Source organism: Nothobranchius furzeri, chromosome 15 (genome assembly GCF_043380555.1).
Source record: "Nothobranchius furzeri strain GRZ-AD chromosome 15, NfurGRZ-RIMD1, whole genome shotgun sequence".
NCBI classification, from domain to species: Eukaryota; Metazoa; Chordata; class Actinopteri; order Cyprinodontiformes; family Nothobranchiidae; genus Nothobranchius; species Nothobranchius furzeri.
This window is the reverse complement of record NC_091755.1, coordinates 53,074,118-53,091,662: the sequence shown is the minus strand read 5'-3', so window position 1 is coordinate 53,091,662 and position 17,545 is coordinate 53,074,118.

Genomic DNA, 17,545 nt, shown 5'->3' with positions numbered 1-17,545 from the left:
CAGTGGCAAATAGCAGCAGACAAGTTGAGGTCACTTAGTCTATAGTACTGGCAGGTTTCGAATAAAGGCGGGGCTTTGAGAGCATGGCAAAATTCGCCATCACGCCATGGAAATACGTTTGTCTCTCATTTCTTCAATCATTGTGACATCGCCACACAAGTTCTGATGAGTGATCCTACTCTGACCCCTAATAGAACTGGGCAGCTGAAATTTGTGGGCGTGGCCTATTTTCTGAAATAGCGCCCCCTAGGTCCATTAAAACTGTCAGCCCCAAGCCTTGCTTTGACTGAGGAGTACGAAATTTGGTACACTAATGTGGTGTCTCAGGACCTACAAAAAAGTCTCTTGGAGTCAAGTGCGAAGTCGCACAGGAAGTCGGCCATTTTGGTCCAAGTACTGGATTTAGTGGTTTTCGCACACGTTGTTTGGAGAAGGATGCTCCATCACCCTTTTCACCAATCACTTTCAAACATCTGTTATCCACTCTTAAGACATAAAAGAAAAAATTCAACCGTCGGATTTTAAATAAGTATAAAGCTGTGGGCGTGGCTAAGCCTCAAACTTTGACCTGTCGCCACGCCACTCTTTTTTTCACAGCTCCCTATTGGGCTCCTTTTAACCAATCACCAGCAATCACTGGCTAATAGCAGCAGACAAGTTGAGGTCACTTGTTCTATAGTACTGGCAGGTTTCGAGTAAAGGCGGGGCTTTGGGAGCATGGCGAATTTCGCCATCACGCCATGGATATATGTTTGTCTCTCATTTCTTCAATTATTGTCACATCGCCACACAACTTCTGATGAGTGATCCTACTCTGACCCCCAATAGAAATGGACAGCTGAAGTTTGTGGGCGTGGCCTATTTTCTGAAATAGCGCCCCCTAGGACCATTAAAACTGTCAGCCCCAAGCCATGCTTTGACTGAGGATCACGAAATTTGGCACACTAATGTAGTGTCTCAGGACCTACAAAAAAGTCTCTTGGAGCCAAGCGCAATGTCGCACAGGAGGTCGGCCATTTTGGTCCAAGTACGCGATTTAGTGGTTTTCGCACACGTTATTAGGAGAATGATATCTCGTCGCACTTTCCACCGATCACCTTCAAACTCCTGCTATATACTCTTAAGACATAAAGGAAAAAATTCAACCGTCGGATTTTAAATAAGTATAAAGGTGTGGGCGTGGCTAAGCCTCAAACTTTGACCAGTCGCCATTACGTTACTTGACTTAATAACTCCCATGTGCATGATCAGATCAATTTCAAACTTTGTCTGTGTGATCACTGACCACATCTCAAGACAGTGACAATGTGGACAGCTGGCATCACCTAAGCCCTGCCCCCTGACTACAGGAAGTCTACTGTTTTATGGTGAAATGCCCATATTTGTCCCCTCTAATTTAGTCAACATGACACTAAGGTCATGCACTGTCTTCATGATGTTGTAATGACCATTCAGATCTGATAGCTTTTCAGAAAGGGAGGGGCTTTGATGCCATGGCGAATTCTGGCGTGACGCTGTGACCTTACGTTTGACTGTAACTTCCACTAACAGCCTCCGATCTGCCCGAGACTGAACATCACATCACCAGTGTGGTAAAGATAGAGTATCTCCTAGTGGTGAGACGTGTAATGGTGGGCTCAGAGGGGATGCTGAGTCAGGGTGAGGTGTGGACGAGGAGGCCGTTCACGGTTTCTGGTGTCGGGGTGGTTGACTTTCTGTTCTGCCAGACGTGCCCTGGTGCCCCCGGCTGCCGGCCTGGATGGAGAAGCGCTGAGCTGGGTTTGGAGAGTGTCGGGGATGGAGCGGAGGGGGTGCGGAAGGAGGGCGAGCAGCTTCGCTGCGAGGGCCGAACGACGCTGCTTGCAGCTTTAATTTTTTTTCTTTCTTTCTTTCTTTTTTTTTCTTCCGCGTCTTTGGATGGCCTTTAGGGGGTCTTAGCATATCCAAAAAGTCACCAAATTCTGGCCCAATATAGAAAGTGCGTGAAATTTACGTATTTCACTGGCAACGTGAAAGTTGGTAAAAAAATGTTTCAACAGCGCCCCCTGGAAAATTAAAAATACCCCTCCGCTTTGACCTTTTTTCATAGTAGAGTGATGAAATTTGGTACACTTGTAGAACTCAACAATACGCACAGAAAAGCCTCTTGCACCCATGGTCAATATCAAACAGGAAGTCGGCCATTTTGGACTAAAGTGGCCATTTTGACCCCGTTTTGGCCATTTCTAGGGTCTATATTTGGTTTAACAGTTTGGTCATTTTTCGCACGATCGTCTCAAAAATAGTGTGCGATCGAACAGAAGCGATGGACGATTAAAATGAGACAATAAAATTGACTTTTCGTAAATACTGAAGGGGCGGGACCAGGCCTCAAAGTTAGAGCACTCGCCAAAAAAATTCAAATTGCTATAGATTCATAAATGAAAGAATTACAGTTAAAGAAATGTTCTAAGGACAATCGTCGTCGCCCTTTGAAGACAAATGAATGGTCGATTGATGATGTCACATAAGCCCCGCCCCCTCAGGACTTAAAAGGTCAAGATTTACTGGGAAATTTTCCAAAATTCGCCCTTTCCAATAATCACCCCAAATTTGTAGCGGGTAACTGAAGACAAGTTGGGGTTGCTTGGCGTCACTTTATGGGAGTTTTCTCCAGAAGGCGGGGCTGTGGCGGCGCGGCGAAGTCAGGCGTACCGCTTAGGCCTTACGTTTGCCTCCCATTTCGTCATTTCTAGAGATATCACCACAAAACCTCTTGGGAGTGATCCTAGTTCAGCCCCCCACAAAATGTGATGTGAACATCCGGTGGGCGTGGCCTATTTTCTGAAATAGCGCCCCCTAGGACCATTAAAACTGTCAGCCCCAAGTCATGCTTTGACTGAGGATCATGAAATTTGGCACACTAATGTGGTGTCTCAGGACCTACAAAAAAGTCTCTTGGAGCCAAGTGCAAAGTCGCACAGGAAGTCGGCCATTTTGGTCCAAGTACTCGATTTAGTGGTTTTCGCACACGTTGTTTGGAGAGTGATGCTCCATCGCCCTTTTCACCAATCGCCTTCAAACTTCTGCTATAGACTCTTAAGACATAAAGGAAAAAATTCAACCGTCAGATTTTAAATAAGTATAAAGGTGTGGGCGTGGCTAAGCCTCAAACTTTGACCTGTCACCACGCCACTCTTTTTTTCACAGCTACCTATTGGACTCCTTTTACCCAATCGCCAGCAATCTCTGGCGAATAGCAGCTGACAAGTTGAGGTCACTTAGTCTCCAGTACTGGCAGGTTTTGAAAAAAGGCGGGGCTTTGGGAGCATGGCAAAATTCACCATCACGCCATGGCAATACGTTTGCCTCTCATTTCTTCAATTATCGTGCCATCACCACAAAATGTCTGGTGAGTGATCCTAGTCTGACCCCCAATAGATTTGGACAGCTGTAGTTTGTGGGCGTGGCCTATTTTCTGAAATGGCGCCCTCTAGGACCATTAAAACTGTCAGCCCCTAGCCATGCTTTGACTGAGGAGTACGAAATCTGGTACACTAATGTGGTGTCTCCGGTCCTACAAAAAAGTCTCTTGGAGCCAAGTGCAAAGTCGCACAGGAAGTCGGCCATTTTGGTCCAAGTAGTCGATTTAGTGGTTTTCGCACACGTTGTTTGGAGAGTGTTACACCATTGCCCTTTTCACCAATCACCTTCAAACTTCTGCTATAGACTCTTAAGACAAAGGGGAAAAAATTCAACCTACGGATTTTAAATAAGTATAAAGGTGTGGGCGTGGCTAAGCCTCAAACTTTGACCTGTCGCAACGCCACTCTTTTTTTCACAGCTCCCTATTGGACACCTTTTAACCAATCACCAGCAATCACTGGCAAATAGCAGCAGACAAGTTGAGGTCACTTGGTCTATAGTACTGGCAGGTTTCGAATAAAGGCGGGGCTTTGGGAGCATGGCGAAATTCGCCATCACGCCATGGAAATACGTTTGTCTCTCATTTCTTCAATCATTGTGACATCGCCACACAATTTCTGATGAGTGATCCTACTCTGACCCCTAATAGAATTGGACAGCTGAAGTTTGTGGGCGTGGCCTATTTTCTGAAATAGCGCCCCCTAGGACCATTAAAACTGTCAGCCCCAAGCCGTGCTTTGACTGAGGATCACGAACTTTGGCACACTAATGTAGTGTCTCAGGACCTACAAAAAAGTCTCTTGGAGCCAAGCGCAATGTCGCACAGGAGGTCGGCCATTTTGGTCCAAGTACTCGATTTAGTGGTTTTCGCACACGTTATTAGGAGAATGATGTCTCGTCGCCCTTTCCACCGATCACCTTCAAACTCTTGCTATATACTCTTAAGACATAGAGGAAAAGATTCAACCGTCGGATTTTAAATAAGTATAAAGGTGTGGGCGTGGCTAAGCCTCAAACTTTGACCAGTCGCCATTACGTTACTTGACTCAATAACTCCCTTGTGCATGATCAGATCAATTTCAAACTTTGTCCGTGTGATCACTGACCACATCTGAAGACAGTGACAATGTGGACAGCTGGCATCACCTAAGCCCCGCCCCCTGACTACAGGAAGTCTTCTGTTTTATGGTGAAATGCCCATATTTGTCCCCTCTAATTTAGTCAACATGACACTAAGGTCATGCACTGTCTTCATGATGTTGTAATGACTATTCAGATCTGATAGCTTTTCAGAAAGGGAGGAGCTTTGATGCCATGGCGATTTCTGGCGTGACGCTGTGACCTTACGTTTGACTGTAACTTCCACAAACAGCCTCCGATTTGCCAGAGACTGAACATCACATCACCAGTGTGGTAAAGATAGAGTATCTCCTAGTGGTGAGACGTGTAATGCTGGGCTCAGAGGGGATGCTGAATCAGGGTGAGGTGTGGACGAGGAGGCCGTTCACGGTTTCTGGTGTTGGGGTGGTTGACTTTCTGTTCTGCCAGACGTGCCCTGGTGCCCCCGGCTGCCGGCCAGGATGGACAAGCGCGGAGCTGGGTTTGGAGAGCGTCGGGGATGGAGCGGAGGGGGTGCGGAAGGAGGGCGAGCAGCTTCGCTGCGAGGGCCGAACGACGCTGCTTGCAGCTTTAATTAGGCCCGAGCAGCGAAAGCGCTGCGAAGGCCTCTTGTTTTTGCTCTGATTATTATTATTTTTTGTTATTCCGTGCCCCCTTTGAACAGCTTTTTGGGGACCTTAACATACCCCAAAACTCACAATATTTTGCACACTTGTCAGGCCTGGTGAAAAATTTGATATTTTAAAGGTCCCAAAAAAATCGCAAAGAAAATGGCTGAACAGCGCCCCCTACAAAGTGAAAAAAACCCCTCTCCATAAAGCTTAGTTTATCGTACAGTTATGAAATTTGGTACACTTGTAGTACTCAACAGTCCGCACAGAAAAGTCTCTTGCAACCATGGTCAATATCAAACAGGAAGTCGGCCATTTTGGGTTGAAATGGCGATTTTTTGCCGTTTTTGCCGTTTTTAGGGTCCGTTTCTGATTGGATTGCTCGATCATTTTTCGCACGATCGTCTCAAAAATTGTGTAAAATTGCTCAGAAGGGATGGGCGAACAAAATGAGATAAGGATTCTGAGTTTTCGTATATGTTGAAGGGGCGGAGCCAGGCCTCGAAGTTTGACTACTCGCCAAAAATATTTAAATTGCTATAACTTCATAACTGAATGGAATAGAGTTACCAAACTTTCTGTGGTCATTCGTCATCCACCCACAAAGTAAATTGAAAGGTCGGATGATGACATCACACAAGCCCCGCCCCCTCAGGACCAAAAAGATCAAGTTTTACTGTGAAAGGTCCCAAATTGCCCCATTTCACTTAATCACCACAAATTTGTAGCTGGTAACTCAAGACAAGTGGGGGTTGCTTGGCGTCACTTTATGGGAGTTTTCGGCAGAGGGCGGGGCTGTGGTGGCGCGGCGAATTCAGGCGTACCGCCTTGGCCTTACGTTTGCCTCCCATTTCGTCATTTCCAAAGATATCGTCACGAAACTTCTTGTGAGTGATCCTAGTCCGGCCCCCCAAAAGATCTGATGTGAACATCTGGTGGGCGTGGCCTATTTTCTGAAATAGCGCCCCCTAGGACCATTAAAACTATTAGCCCCAAGCCATGCTTTGACTGAGGATTACGAAATTTGGTACACTAATGTGGTGTCTCAGGACCTACAAAAAAGTCTCTTGGAGTCAAGTTCAAAGTCGCACAGGAAGTCGGCCATTTTGGATCAAGTACGCGATTTAGTGGTTTTCGCACACGTTGTTTGGAGAGTGATGCTCCGTCGCCCTTTTCACCAATCTCCTTCAAACTTCTGCTATATACCCTTAAGACATAGGGGAAAAAATTCAACCGTCGGATTTTTCAAAAGTTGAAAGGTGTGGGCGTGGCTAAGCCTCAAACTTTGACCTGTCGCCACGCTACTCTTTTTTTCACAGCTCCCTACTGGACTCCTTTTACCCAATCACCAGGATTCTGTGGCAAACAGCAGTAGACAAGTTGAGGTTACTTGGTCTCCAGTACTGGCAGGTTTTGAAAAAAGGCGGGGCTTTGGGACCATGGCGAAAATCGCCATCACGCCATGGAAATACGTTTGTCTCTCATTTCTTCAGTTATCGTGATATTGCTACGAAACTTCTGGTGAGTGATCCTAGTCTGAGCTCCAAGAGAAATAGACAGCTGAATTTTGTGGGCGTGGCCTATGTTTTGAAATAGCGCCCCCTAGGACCATTTAAACTATTAGCCCCAAGCCATGCTTTGACTGAGGATTACGAAATTTGGTACACTAATGTGGTGTCTCAGGACCTACAAAAAAGTCTCTTGGAGTCAAGTTCAAAGTCGCACAGGAAGTCGGCCATTTTGGATCAAGTACGCGATTTAGTGGTTTTCGCACACGTTGTTTGGAGAGTGATGCTCCGTCGCCCTTTTCACCAATCTCCTTCAAACTTCTGCTATATACCCTTAAGACATAGGGGAAAAAATTTAACCGTCGGATTTTTCAAAAGTTGAAAGGTGTGGGCGTGGCTAAGCCTCAAACTTTGACCTGTCGCCACGCTACTCTTTTTTTCACAGCTCCCTACTGGACTCCTTTTACCCAATCACCAGGATTCTGTGGCAAACAGCAGTAGACAAGTTGAGGTTACTTGGTCTCCAGTACTGGCAGGTTTTGAAAAAAGGCGGGGCTTTGGGACCATGGCGAAAATCGCCATCACGCCAAGGAAATACGTTTGTCTCATTTCTTCAGTTATCGTGATATTGCTACGAAACTTCTGGTGAGTGATCCTAGTCTGAGCTCCAAGAGAAATAGACAGCTGAAGTTTGTGGGCGTGGCCTATATTCTTAAATAGCGCCCCCTAGAGCCATTAAAACTTTCAGCCCCAAGCCATTCTTTGACTGAGGATTACGAAATTTGGTACACTAATGTGGGGTCTCAGGACCTACAAAAAAGTCTCTTGGAGCCAAGCGTAAAGTCGCACAGGAAGTCGGCCATTTTGGTGCAAGTACGTGATTTAGTGGTTTTCGCACACATTGTTTGGAGAGTGATGCTCCGTCGCCCTTTTCACCAATCACCTTCAAACTTCTGCAATACACTCTTAAGACATAGGGGAAAAAATTCAACCGTCGGATTTTTCAAAAGTTGAAAGGTGTGGGCGTGGCTAAGCCTCAAACGTTGACCTTTCGCCATTACTTTACTTGACTTAATAACTCCCATGTGCATGATCAGATCTTTTTCGAACTTTGTCTGTGTGATCATTGACCATATCTGTAAACAATGACAATGTGGACAGCTGACATCACCTAAGCCCCGCCCCCTGACTACAGGAATTTATTTTTTATGCTGAAATGCCCATATTTGTCCCCTCTAATTTAGTCAACATGACCCTAAGGTCATGCACTGTCTTCATGATGCTGTAATGACCATTCAGATCTGATAGCTTTCCAGAAAGGGAGGGGCTTTGATGCCATGGCGAATTCTGGCGTAACGCCGTAATCTTAATATTCAATTTAATGGTGAGCTCAGAGGGGATGCTGAGTCAGGGTGAGGTGCAGACTAGGAGGCCATTCGCGGTTTCTGGTGTCGGGGTGGTTGACGTTTCTGTTCTGTCAGACGTGCACTGGTGCGACGGCAGACCGGAGCGGCGCGGAGCTGCGAGGGCCGAACGACGCTGCTTGCAGCTTTAATTATTTTTTGTTATTCCGTGCCCCCTTTGAACAGCTTTTTGGGGACCTTAACATACCCCAAAACTCACAATATTTTGCACACTTGTCAGGCCTGGTGAAAAATTTGATATTTTAAAGGTCCCAAAAAAATCGCAAAGAAAATGGCTGAACAGCGCCCCCTACAAAGTGAAAAAAACCCCTCTCCATAAAGCTTAGTTTATCGTACAGTTATGAAATTTGGTACACTTGTAGTACTCAACAGTCCGCACAGAAAAGTCTCTTGCAACCATGGTCAATATCAAACAGGAAGTCGGCCATTTTGGGTTGAAATGGCGATTTTTTGCCGTTTTTGCCGTTTTTAGGGTCCGTTTCTGATTGGATTGCTCGATCATTTTTCGCACGATCGTCTCAAAAATTGTGTAAAATTGCTCAGAAGGGATGGGCGAACAAAATGAGATAAGGATTCTGAGTTTTCGTATATGTTGAAGGGGCGGAGCCAGGCCTCGAAGTTTGACTACTCGCCAAAAATATTTAAATTGCTATAACTTCATAACTGAATGGAATAGAGTTACCAAACTTTCTGTGGTCATTCGTCATCCACCCACAAAGTAAATTGAAAGGTCGGATGATGACATCACACAAGCCCCGCCCCCTCAGGACCAAAAAGATCAAGTTTTACTGTGAAAGGTCCCAAATTGCCCCATTTCACTTAATCACCACAAATTTGTAGCTGGTAACTCAAGACAAGTGGGGGTTGCTTGGCGTCACTTTATGGGAGTTTTCGGCAGAGGGCGGGGCTGTGGTGGCGCGGCGAATTCAGGCGTACCGCCTTGGCCTTACGTTTGCCTCCCATTTCGTCATTTCCAAAGATATCGTCACGAAACTTCTTGTGAGTGATCCTAGTCCGGCCCCCCAAAAGATCTGATGTGAACATCTGGTGGGCGTGGCCTATTTTCTGAAATAGCGCCCCCTAGGACCATTAAAACTATTAGCCCCAAGCCATGCTTTGACTGAGGATTACGAAATTTGGTACACTAATGTGGTGTCTCAGGACCTACAAAAAAGTCTCTTGGAGTCAAGTTCAAAGTCGCACAGGAAGTCGGCCATTTTGGATCAAGTACGCGATTTAGTGGTTTTCGCACACGTTGTTTGGAGAGTGATGCTCCGTCGCCCTTTTCACCAATCTCCTTCAAACTTCTGCTATATACCCTTAAGACATAGGGGAAAAAATTTAACCGTCGGATTTTTCAAAAGTTGAAAGGTGTGGGCGTGGCTAAGCCTCAAACTTTGACCTGTCGCCACGCTACTCTTTTTTTCACAGCTCCCTACTGGACTCCTTTTACCCAATCACCAGGATTCTGTGGCAAACAGCAGTAGACAAGTTGAGGTTACTTGGTCTCCAGTACTGGCAGGTTTTGAAAAAAGGCGGGGCTTTGGGACCATGGCGAAAATCGCCATCACGCCATGGAAATACGTTTGTCTCATTTCTTCAGTTATCGTGATATTGCTACGAAACTTCTGGTGAGTGATCCTAGTCTGAGCTCCAAGAGAAATAGACAGCTGAAGTTTGTGGGCGTGGCCTATATTCTTAAATAGCGCCCCCTAGAGCCATTAAAACTTTCAGCCCCAAGCCATGCTTTGACTGAGGATTACGAAATTTGGTACACTAATGTGGGGTCTCAGGACCTACAAAAAAGTCTCTTGGAGCCAAGCGTAAAGTCGCACAGGAAGTCGGCCATTTTGGTGCAAGTACGTGATTTAGTGGTTTTCGCACACATTGTTTGGAGAGTGATGCTCCGTCGCCCTTTTCACCAATCACCTTCAAACTTCTGCAATACACTCTTAAGACATAGGGGAAAAAATTCAACCGTCGGATTTTTCAAAAGTTGAAAGGTGTGGGCGTGGCTAAGCCTCAAACGTTGACCTTTCGCCATTACTTTACTTGACTTAATAACTCCCATGTGCATGATCAGATCTTTTTCGAACTTTGTCTGTGTGATCATTGACCATATCTGTAAACAATGACAATGTGGACAGCTGACATCACCTAAGCCCCGCCCCCTGACTACAGGAATTTATTTTTTATGCTGAAATGCCCATATTTGTCCCCTCTAATTTAGTCAACATGACCCTAAGGTCATGCACTGTCTTCATGATGCTGTAATGACCATTCAGATCTGATAGCTTTCCAGAAAGGGAGGGGCTTTGATGCCATGGCGAATTCTGGCGTAACGCCGTAATCTTAATATTCAATTTAATGGTGAGCTCAGAGGGGATGCTGAGTCAGGGTGAGGTGCAGACTAGGAGGCCATTCGCGGTTTCTGGTGTCGGGGTGGTTGACGTTTCTGTTCTGTCAGACGTGCACTGGTGCGACGGCAGACCGGAGCGGCGCGGAGCTGCGAGGGCCGAACGACGCTGCTTGCAGCTTTAATTATTTTTTGTTATTCTCGTGCCCCTTTGAACGGCTTTTTGGGGACCTTAGCATACCCCAAAACTCACAATATTTTGCAAACTTGTCAGGCCTGGTGAAAAATTTGATATTTTAAAGGTCCCAAAAAAATCGCACAGAAAATGACTGAACAGCGCCCCCTAGAAAGTGAAAAAAAACCCTCTCCATAAAGCTTAGTTTATCGTACAGTTATGAAATTTGGTACACTTGTAGTACTCAATAGTCCGCACAGAAAAGTCTCTTGCAAGCATGGTCAATATCAAACAGGAAGTCGGCCATTTTGGGTTGAAATGGCGATTTTTTGCCGTTTTTGCCGTTTTTAGGGTCCGTTTCTGATTGGATTGCTCGATCATTTTTCGCACGATCGTCTCAAAAATTGTGTAAAATTGCTAAGAAGGGATGGGCGAACAAAATGAGTTGAGAATTTTGAGTTTTCGTATATGTTGAAGGGGCGGGGCCAGGCCTCGAAGTTTGACTACTCGCCAAAAATATTTAAATTGCTATAACTTCATAACTGAATGGAATAGAGTTACCAAACTTTCTGTGGTCATTCGTCATCCACCCACAAAGTAAATTGAATGGTCGGATGATGACATCACACAAGCCCCGCCCCCTCAGGACCAAAAAGATCAAGTTTTACTGTGAAAGGTCCCAAATTGCCCCATTTCACTTAATCACCACAAATTTGTAGCTGGTAACTCAAGACAAGTGGGGGTTGCTTGGCGTCACTTTATGGGAGTTTTCGGCAGAGGGCGGGGCTGTGGCGGCGCGGCGAATTCAGGCGTACCGCCGTGGCCTTACGTTTGCCTCCCATTTCGTCATTTCCAAAGATATCGTCACGAAACTTCTTGTGAGTGATCCTAGTCCGGCCCCCCAAAAGATCTGATGTGAACATCTGGTGGGCGTGGCCTATTTTCTGAAATAGCGCCCCCTAGGACCATTAAAACTGTCAGCCCCAAGCCATGCTTCTACTGAGGATTACGAAATTTGGTACACTAATGTGGTGTCTCAGGACCTACAAAAAAGTCTCTTGGAGCCAAGTGCAAAGTCGCACAGGAAGTCGGCCATTTTGGTCCAAGTGCGCGATTTAGTGGTTTTCACACACGTTGTTTGGAGAGTGATACTCCGTCGCCCTTTTCACCAATCACTTTCAAACTTCTGCTATATAGTCTTAAGACATAGAGGAAAAAAATCAACCGTCGGATTTTAAATAAGTATAAAGGTGTGGGCGTGGCTAAGCCTCAAACTTTGACCTTTCGCCACGCCACTCTTTTTTTCACAGCTCCTTATTGGACTCCTTTTACCCAATCACCAGGAATCTCTGGTAAATAGCAGCAGGCAAGTTGAGGTCACTTGGTCTCCAGTACTGGAAGGTTTTGAAAAAAGGCGGGGCTTTGGGAGCATGGCGAAATTCGCCATCACGCCATGGAAATACGTTTGCCTCTCATTTCTTCATTTATCGTGATATCACCTCGACCATTGTTGTGAGTGATCCTAGTCTGACCCCCAATAGAAAAGGTCAGCTTAAGTTTGTGGGCGTGGCCTATTTTCTTAAATAGCGCCCCCTAGGACCATTAAAACTGTCAGCCCCAAGCCATGCTTTGACTGAGGATTACGAAATTTGGTACACTAATGTGGTGTCTCAGGACCTACAAAAAAGTCTCTTGGAGCCAAGTGCAAAGTCGCACAGGAAGTCAGCCATTTTGGTCCAAGTACTCGATTTAGTGGTTTTCACACACGTTGTTTGGAGAGTGATGCTCCGTCGCCCTTTTCACCAATCGCCTTCGAGCTTCTGCTATATACTCTTAAAACATAGAGGAAAAAATTCAACCGTCGGATTTTAAATAAGTGTAAAGGTGTGGGCGTGGCTAAGCCTCAAACTTTGACCTTTCGCCACGCCACTCTTTTTTTCACAGCTCTCTATTGGACTCCTTTTACCCAATCACCTGGAATCTCTGGTAAATAGCAGCTGACAAGTTGAGGTCACTTGGTCTACAGTACTGGCAGGTTTTGAAAAAAGGCGGGGCTTTGGGAGCATGGCGAAATTCGCCATCACGCCATGGCAATACGTTTGCCTCTCATTTCTTCAATTATCGTGACATCGCCACAAAATGTCTGGTGAGTGATCCTAGTCTGACCCCCAATAGAAATGGGCATCTGAGATTTGTGGGCGTGGCCTATATTCTGAAATAGCGCCCCCTAGGACCATTAAAACTGTCAGCCCCAAGACAAGGTTTGACTGAGGATTACGAAAATTGGTACACTCATGTAGGGTCTCTGGCCCTACAAAAAAGTCTCTTGGAGCCAAGCGCAATTTCGCACAGGAGGTCGGCCATTTTGGTCCAAGTACTCGATTTAGTGGTTTTCGCACACGTTGTTTGGACATTGATGGCCCGTTGCCCTTTACACCGATCACCTTCAAACTTATGCTATGTACTTTTAAGTCAAAGGGGAAAAAATTCAACAGTCGGATTTTAAATAAGTATAAAGGTGTGGGCGTGGCTAAGCCTCAAACTTTGACCTTTCGCCATGACATTACTTGACTTAATAACTCCCATGTGCATGATCAGATCTAATTCAAACTTTGTCTGTGTGATCACTGACCACATCTCAAGACAACGACAATGTGGACAGCTGACATCACCTAAGCCCCGCCCCCTGACAACAGGAAGTCTATTGTTTTATGGTGAAATGCCCATATTTGTCCCCTCTAATTTAATGAAAATGACACTCAGGTCATACAGTGTCTTCATGATGTTTTAAAGACCATTCAGATCTGATAGCTTTCCAGAAAGGGAGGGGCTTTGATGCCATGGTGAATGCTGGCGTGACGCCATGACCTTACATTTGACTGTAACTTCCACAAACGGCCTCCGATTTGCCCGAAACTGAATATGGCAATGAACAATCATGCCCTTTAGCCAATGAGGCACAAACGGTTGGTGAATGTTATATAATGTCACCAAAGCTGACCTCAATGGGACTTTTCTGTAGTTGGTCACAGCGCCACCTAGATAACGTTATCCTTCGATAACTTTAAAAAACATGGTCAGAATAGCATTAAAGTTGGTCACTGTCATCACACCACCAGTGTGGTAAAGATAGAGGATTCCCTAGTGGTGAGACATAAAATATAATGGTGGGCTCGAAGGGGATGCTGAGTCAGGGTGAGTTGCGGACAAGGTGGCCGTTAGCAGTTTCTGGTGTTGGGGTGGTCGACGTTTGTGTTCTGCGGACGTGCCCTGGTGCCCCGGGCTGCCGGCCAGGCCGGAGCGGCGCGGAGCTGCGAGGGCCGAACGACGCTGCTTGCAGCTTTAATTATTATTACGCTTTCTTTCTTTTTTCTTCCGCGTCTTTGAATGGCCTTTAGGGGGTCTTAGCATATCCAAAAAGTCACCAAATTCTGGCTCAATATAGAAAGTGCGTGAAATTTACGTATTTCACTGGCGTTGTGAAAGTTCGTAAAAAAGTGGCTGAACAGCGCCCCCTAGAAAGTGAAAAATACCCCTCTCCATAAAGCTTAGTTTATCGTACAGTGATGAAATTTGGTATACTTGTAGTACTCAACAGTCCGCACAGAAAAGGGGTATTTTTCACTTTCTAGGGGGCGCTGTTCAGTCACTTTTTGACGAACTTTCACATCGCCAGTGAAATACGTAAATTTCACGCACTTTCTATATTGGGCCAGAATTTGGTGACTTTTTGGATATGCTAAGACCCCCTAAAGGCCATTCAAAGACGCGGAAGAAAAAAGAATAATAATTAAAGCTGCAAGCAGCGTCGTTCGGCCCTCGCAGCTCCGCGCCGCTCCGGCCTGGCCGGCAGCCCGGGGCACCAGGGCACGTCTGGCAGAACAGAAACGTCAACCACCCCGACACCAGAAACCGCAAATGGCCTCCTCGTCCGCACCTCACCCTGACTCAGCATCCCCTCTGAGCTCACCATTAAATTGAATTGTAAGGTTACGGCGTTACGCCAGAATTCGCCATGGCATCAAAGCCCCTCCCTATCTGGAAAGCTATCAGATCTGAATGGTCATTACAGCATCATGAAGACCGTGCATGACCTTAGTGTCATGTTGACTAAATTAGAGGGGACAAATATGGGCATTTCAGCATAAAACAATAGACTTCCTGTATTCAGGGGGCGGGGCTTAGGTGATGTCAGCTGTCCACATTGTCATTGTTTAAAGATATGGTCAATGATCACACAGACAAAGTTCGAAAAAGATCTGATCATGCACATGGGAGTTATTAAGTCAAGTAAAGTAATGGCGAAAGGTCAAAGTTTGAGACTTAGCCACGCCCACACCTTTCAACTTTTGAAAAATCCGACGGTTGAATTTTTTCTCCTATGTCTTAAGAGTAAATAGCAGAAGTTTGAAGGCGATTGGTGAAAAGGGCAACGGAGCATCACTCTCCAAACAACGTGTGCCAAAACAACTAAATCGCGTACTTGGACCAAAATGCCCGACTTCCTGTGCGACTTTGCACTTGGCTCCAAGAGACTTTTTTGTAGGTCCGGAGACACCTCATTAGTGTACCAAATTTCGTAATCCTCAGTCAAAGAATGGCTAGGGGCTGACAGTTTTAATGGTCCTAGGGGGCGCTATTTCAGAAAAATGGCCACGCCCACAAATTTTAGCTGTCCATTTCTATTGGGGGTCAGACTAGGATCACTCACAACAAATTTCGAGGTGATATCTCGATAACTTAAGAAATGAGAGGCAAACGTATTTCCATGGCGTGATGGCGATTTTCGCCATGCTCCCAAAGCCCCGCCTTTTTTCAAAACCTGCCAGTACTGGAGACAAAGTAACCTCAACTTGTCTACTGCTGTTTGCCACAGAATCCTGGTGTTTGGGTAAAAGGAGTCCAGTAGGGAGCTGTGAAAAAAAGAGTGGCGTGGCGACAGGTCAAAGTTTGAGGCTTAGCCACGCCCACATCTTTCAACTTTTGAAAAATCCGACGGTTGAATTTTTTCCCCTATGTCTTAAGAGTATATAGCAGAAGTTTGAAGGAGATTGGTGAAAAGGGCGACGGAGCATCACTCTCCAAACAACGTGTGCGAAAACCACTAAATCGCGCACTTGGACCAAAATGGCCGACTTCCTGTGCGACTTTGCGCTTGGCTCCAAGAGACTTTTTTGTAGGTCCTGAGACACCACATTAGTGTACCAAATTTCGTAATCCTCAGTCAAAGCAAAGCTTGGGGCTATTAGTTTAAATGGTCCTAGGGGGCGCTATTTAAGAAAATAGGCCACGCCCACTAAATTCAGATATCTATGTCGCTTGGGGGTCAGACTAGGATCACGCACCAGAAGTTTCGTAGCAATATCACGATAACTGAAGAAATGAGAGGCAAACATACTTCCATGGCGTGATGGCGATTTTCGCCATGCTCCTGAAGCCCCGCCTTTTTTTGAAACCTGCCAGTACTGGATACCAAGTGACCTCAAGTTGTCTACTGCTGTTTGCCAGAGATTCCTGCTGATTGGGTAAAAGGAGTCCAGTAGGGAGCTGTGAAAAAATGAGTGGCGTGGCGACAGGTCAAAGTTTGAGGCTTAGCCACGCCCACACCGTTAAACTTTTGAAAAATCCGACGGTTGAATTTTTTCCTCTTTGTCTTAAGAGTATATAGCAGACGTTTCAAGGAGATTGGTGAAAAGGGCGACGGAGCATCACTCTCCAAACAAGGTGTGCGAAAACCAGTAAATCGCGTACTTGGACCAAAATGGCCGACTTCCTGTGCGACTTTGCACTTGGGTCCAAGAGACTTTTTTGTAGGTCCTGAGACACCACATTAGTGTACCAAATTTCGTAATCCTCAGTCAAAGCATGGCTTGGGGCTGACAGTTTTAATGGTCCTAGGGGGCGCTATTTCAGAAAATAGGCCACGCCCACCGGATGTTCACATCACATTTTTGGGGGGGCCGGACTAGGATCACCCCCAAGAAGTTTCGTGGCGATATCTCTAGAAATGATGAAATGGGAGGCAAACGTATGGCCACGTCGGTACGCCTGACTTCGCCGCGCCGCCACAGCCCCGCCTTCTGCAGAAAACTCCCATAAAGTGACGCCAAGCAAACCCAACTTGTCTTCAGTTACTTGCTACAAATTTGGGGTGATTATTTGAAAGGGCGAATTTTGAAAAATTTCCCAGTAAAACTTGACCTTTTAAGTCCTGAGGGGGCGGGGCTTATGTGACATCATCAATCAACCATTCATTTTTCTTCAGGGGGCGATGTCGATTGTCCATAGATTGTTACTTTAACTGTAATTCTTTCATTTATGAAATTATAGCAATTTGAATTTTCTTGGCGAGTGCTCGAACTTTGAGGCCTGGCCCCGCCCCTCCAGTATTTACGAAAAGTCAATTTTATTGTCTCATTTGAATCGCGCGGCGAATTCAGGCGTACCGCTTAGGCCTTACGTTTGCCTCCCATTTCGTCATTTCTAGAGATATCGCCACGAAGCTTCTTGTGAGTGATCCTAGTCTGGCCCCCCAAAAGATCTGATGTGAAATTCCGGTGGGCGTGGTCTATTTTCTGAAATAGCGCCCCCTAGGACCATTAAAACTGACAGCCCCAAGCCATGCTTTGACTGAGGATTACGAAATTTGGTACACTAATGTGGTGTCTAAGGACCTACAAAAAAGTCTCTTGGAGCCAAGTGCATTGTCGCACAGGAAGTCGGCCATTTTGGTCCAAGTGCGCAATTTAGTGGTTTTCGCACACGTTGTTTGGAGAGTGATGCTCCGTCGCCCTTTTCACCAATTGCCTTCACACTTCGGCTACATACTCTTAAGACATAGATGAAAAAATTCAACCGTCGGATTTTAAATAAGTATAAAGGTGTGGGCGTGGCTAAGCCTCAAACTTTGACCTGTCGCCACGCCACTCTTTTTTTTCACAGCTCCC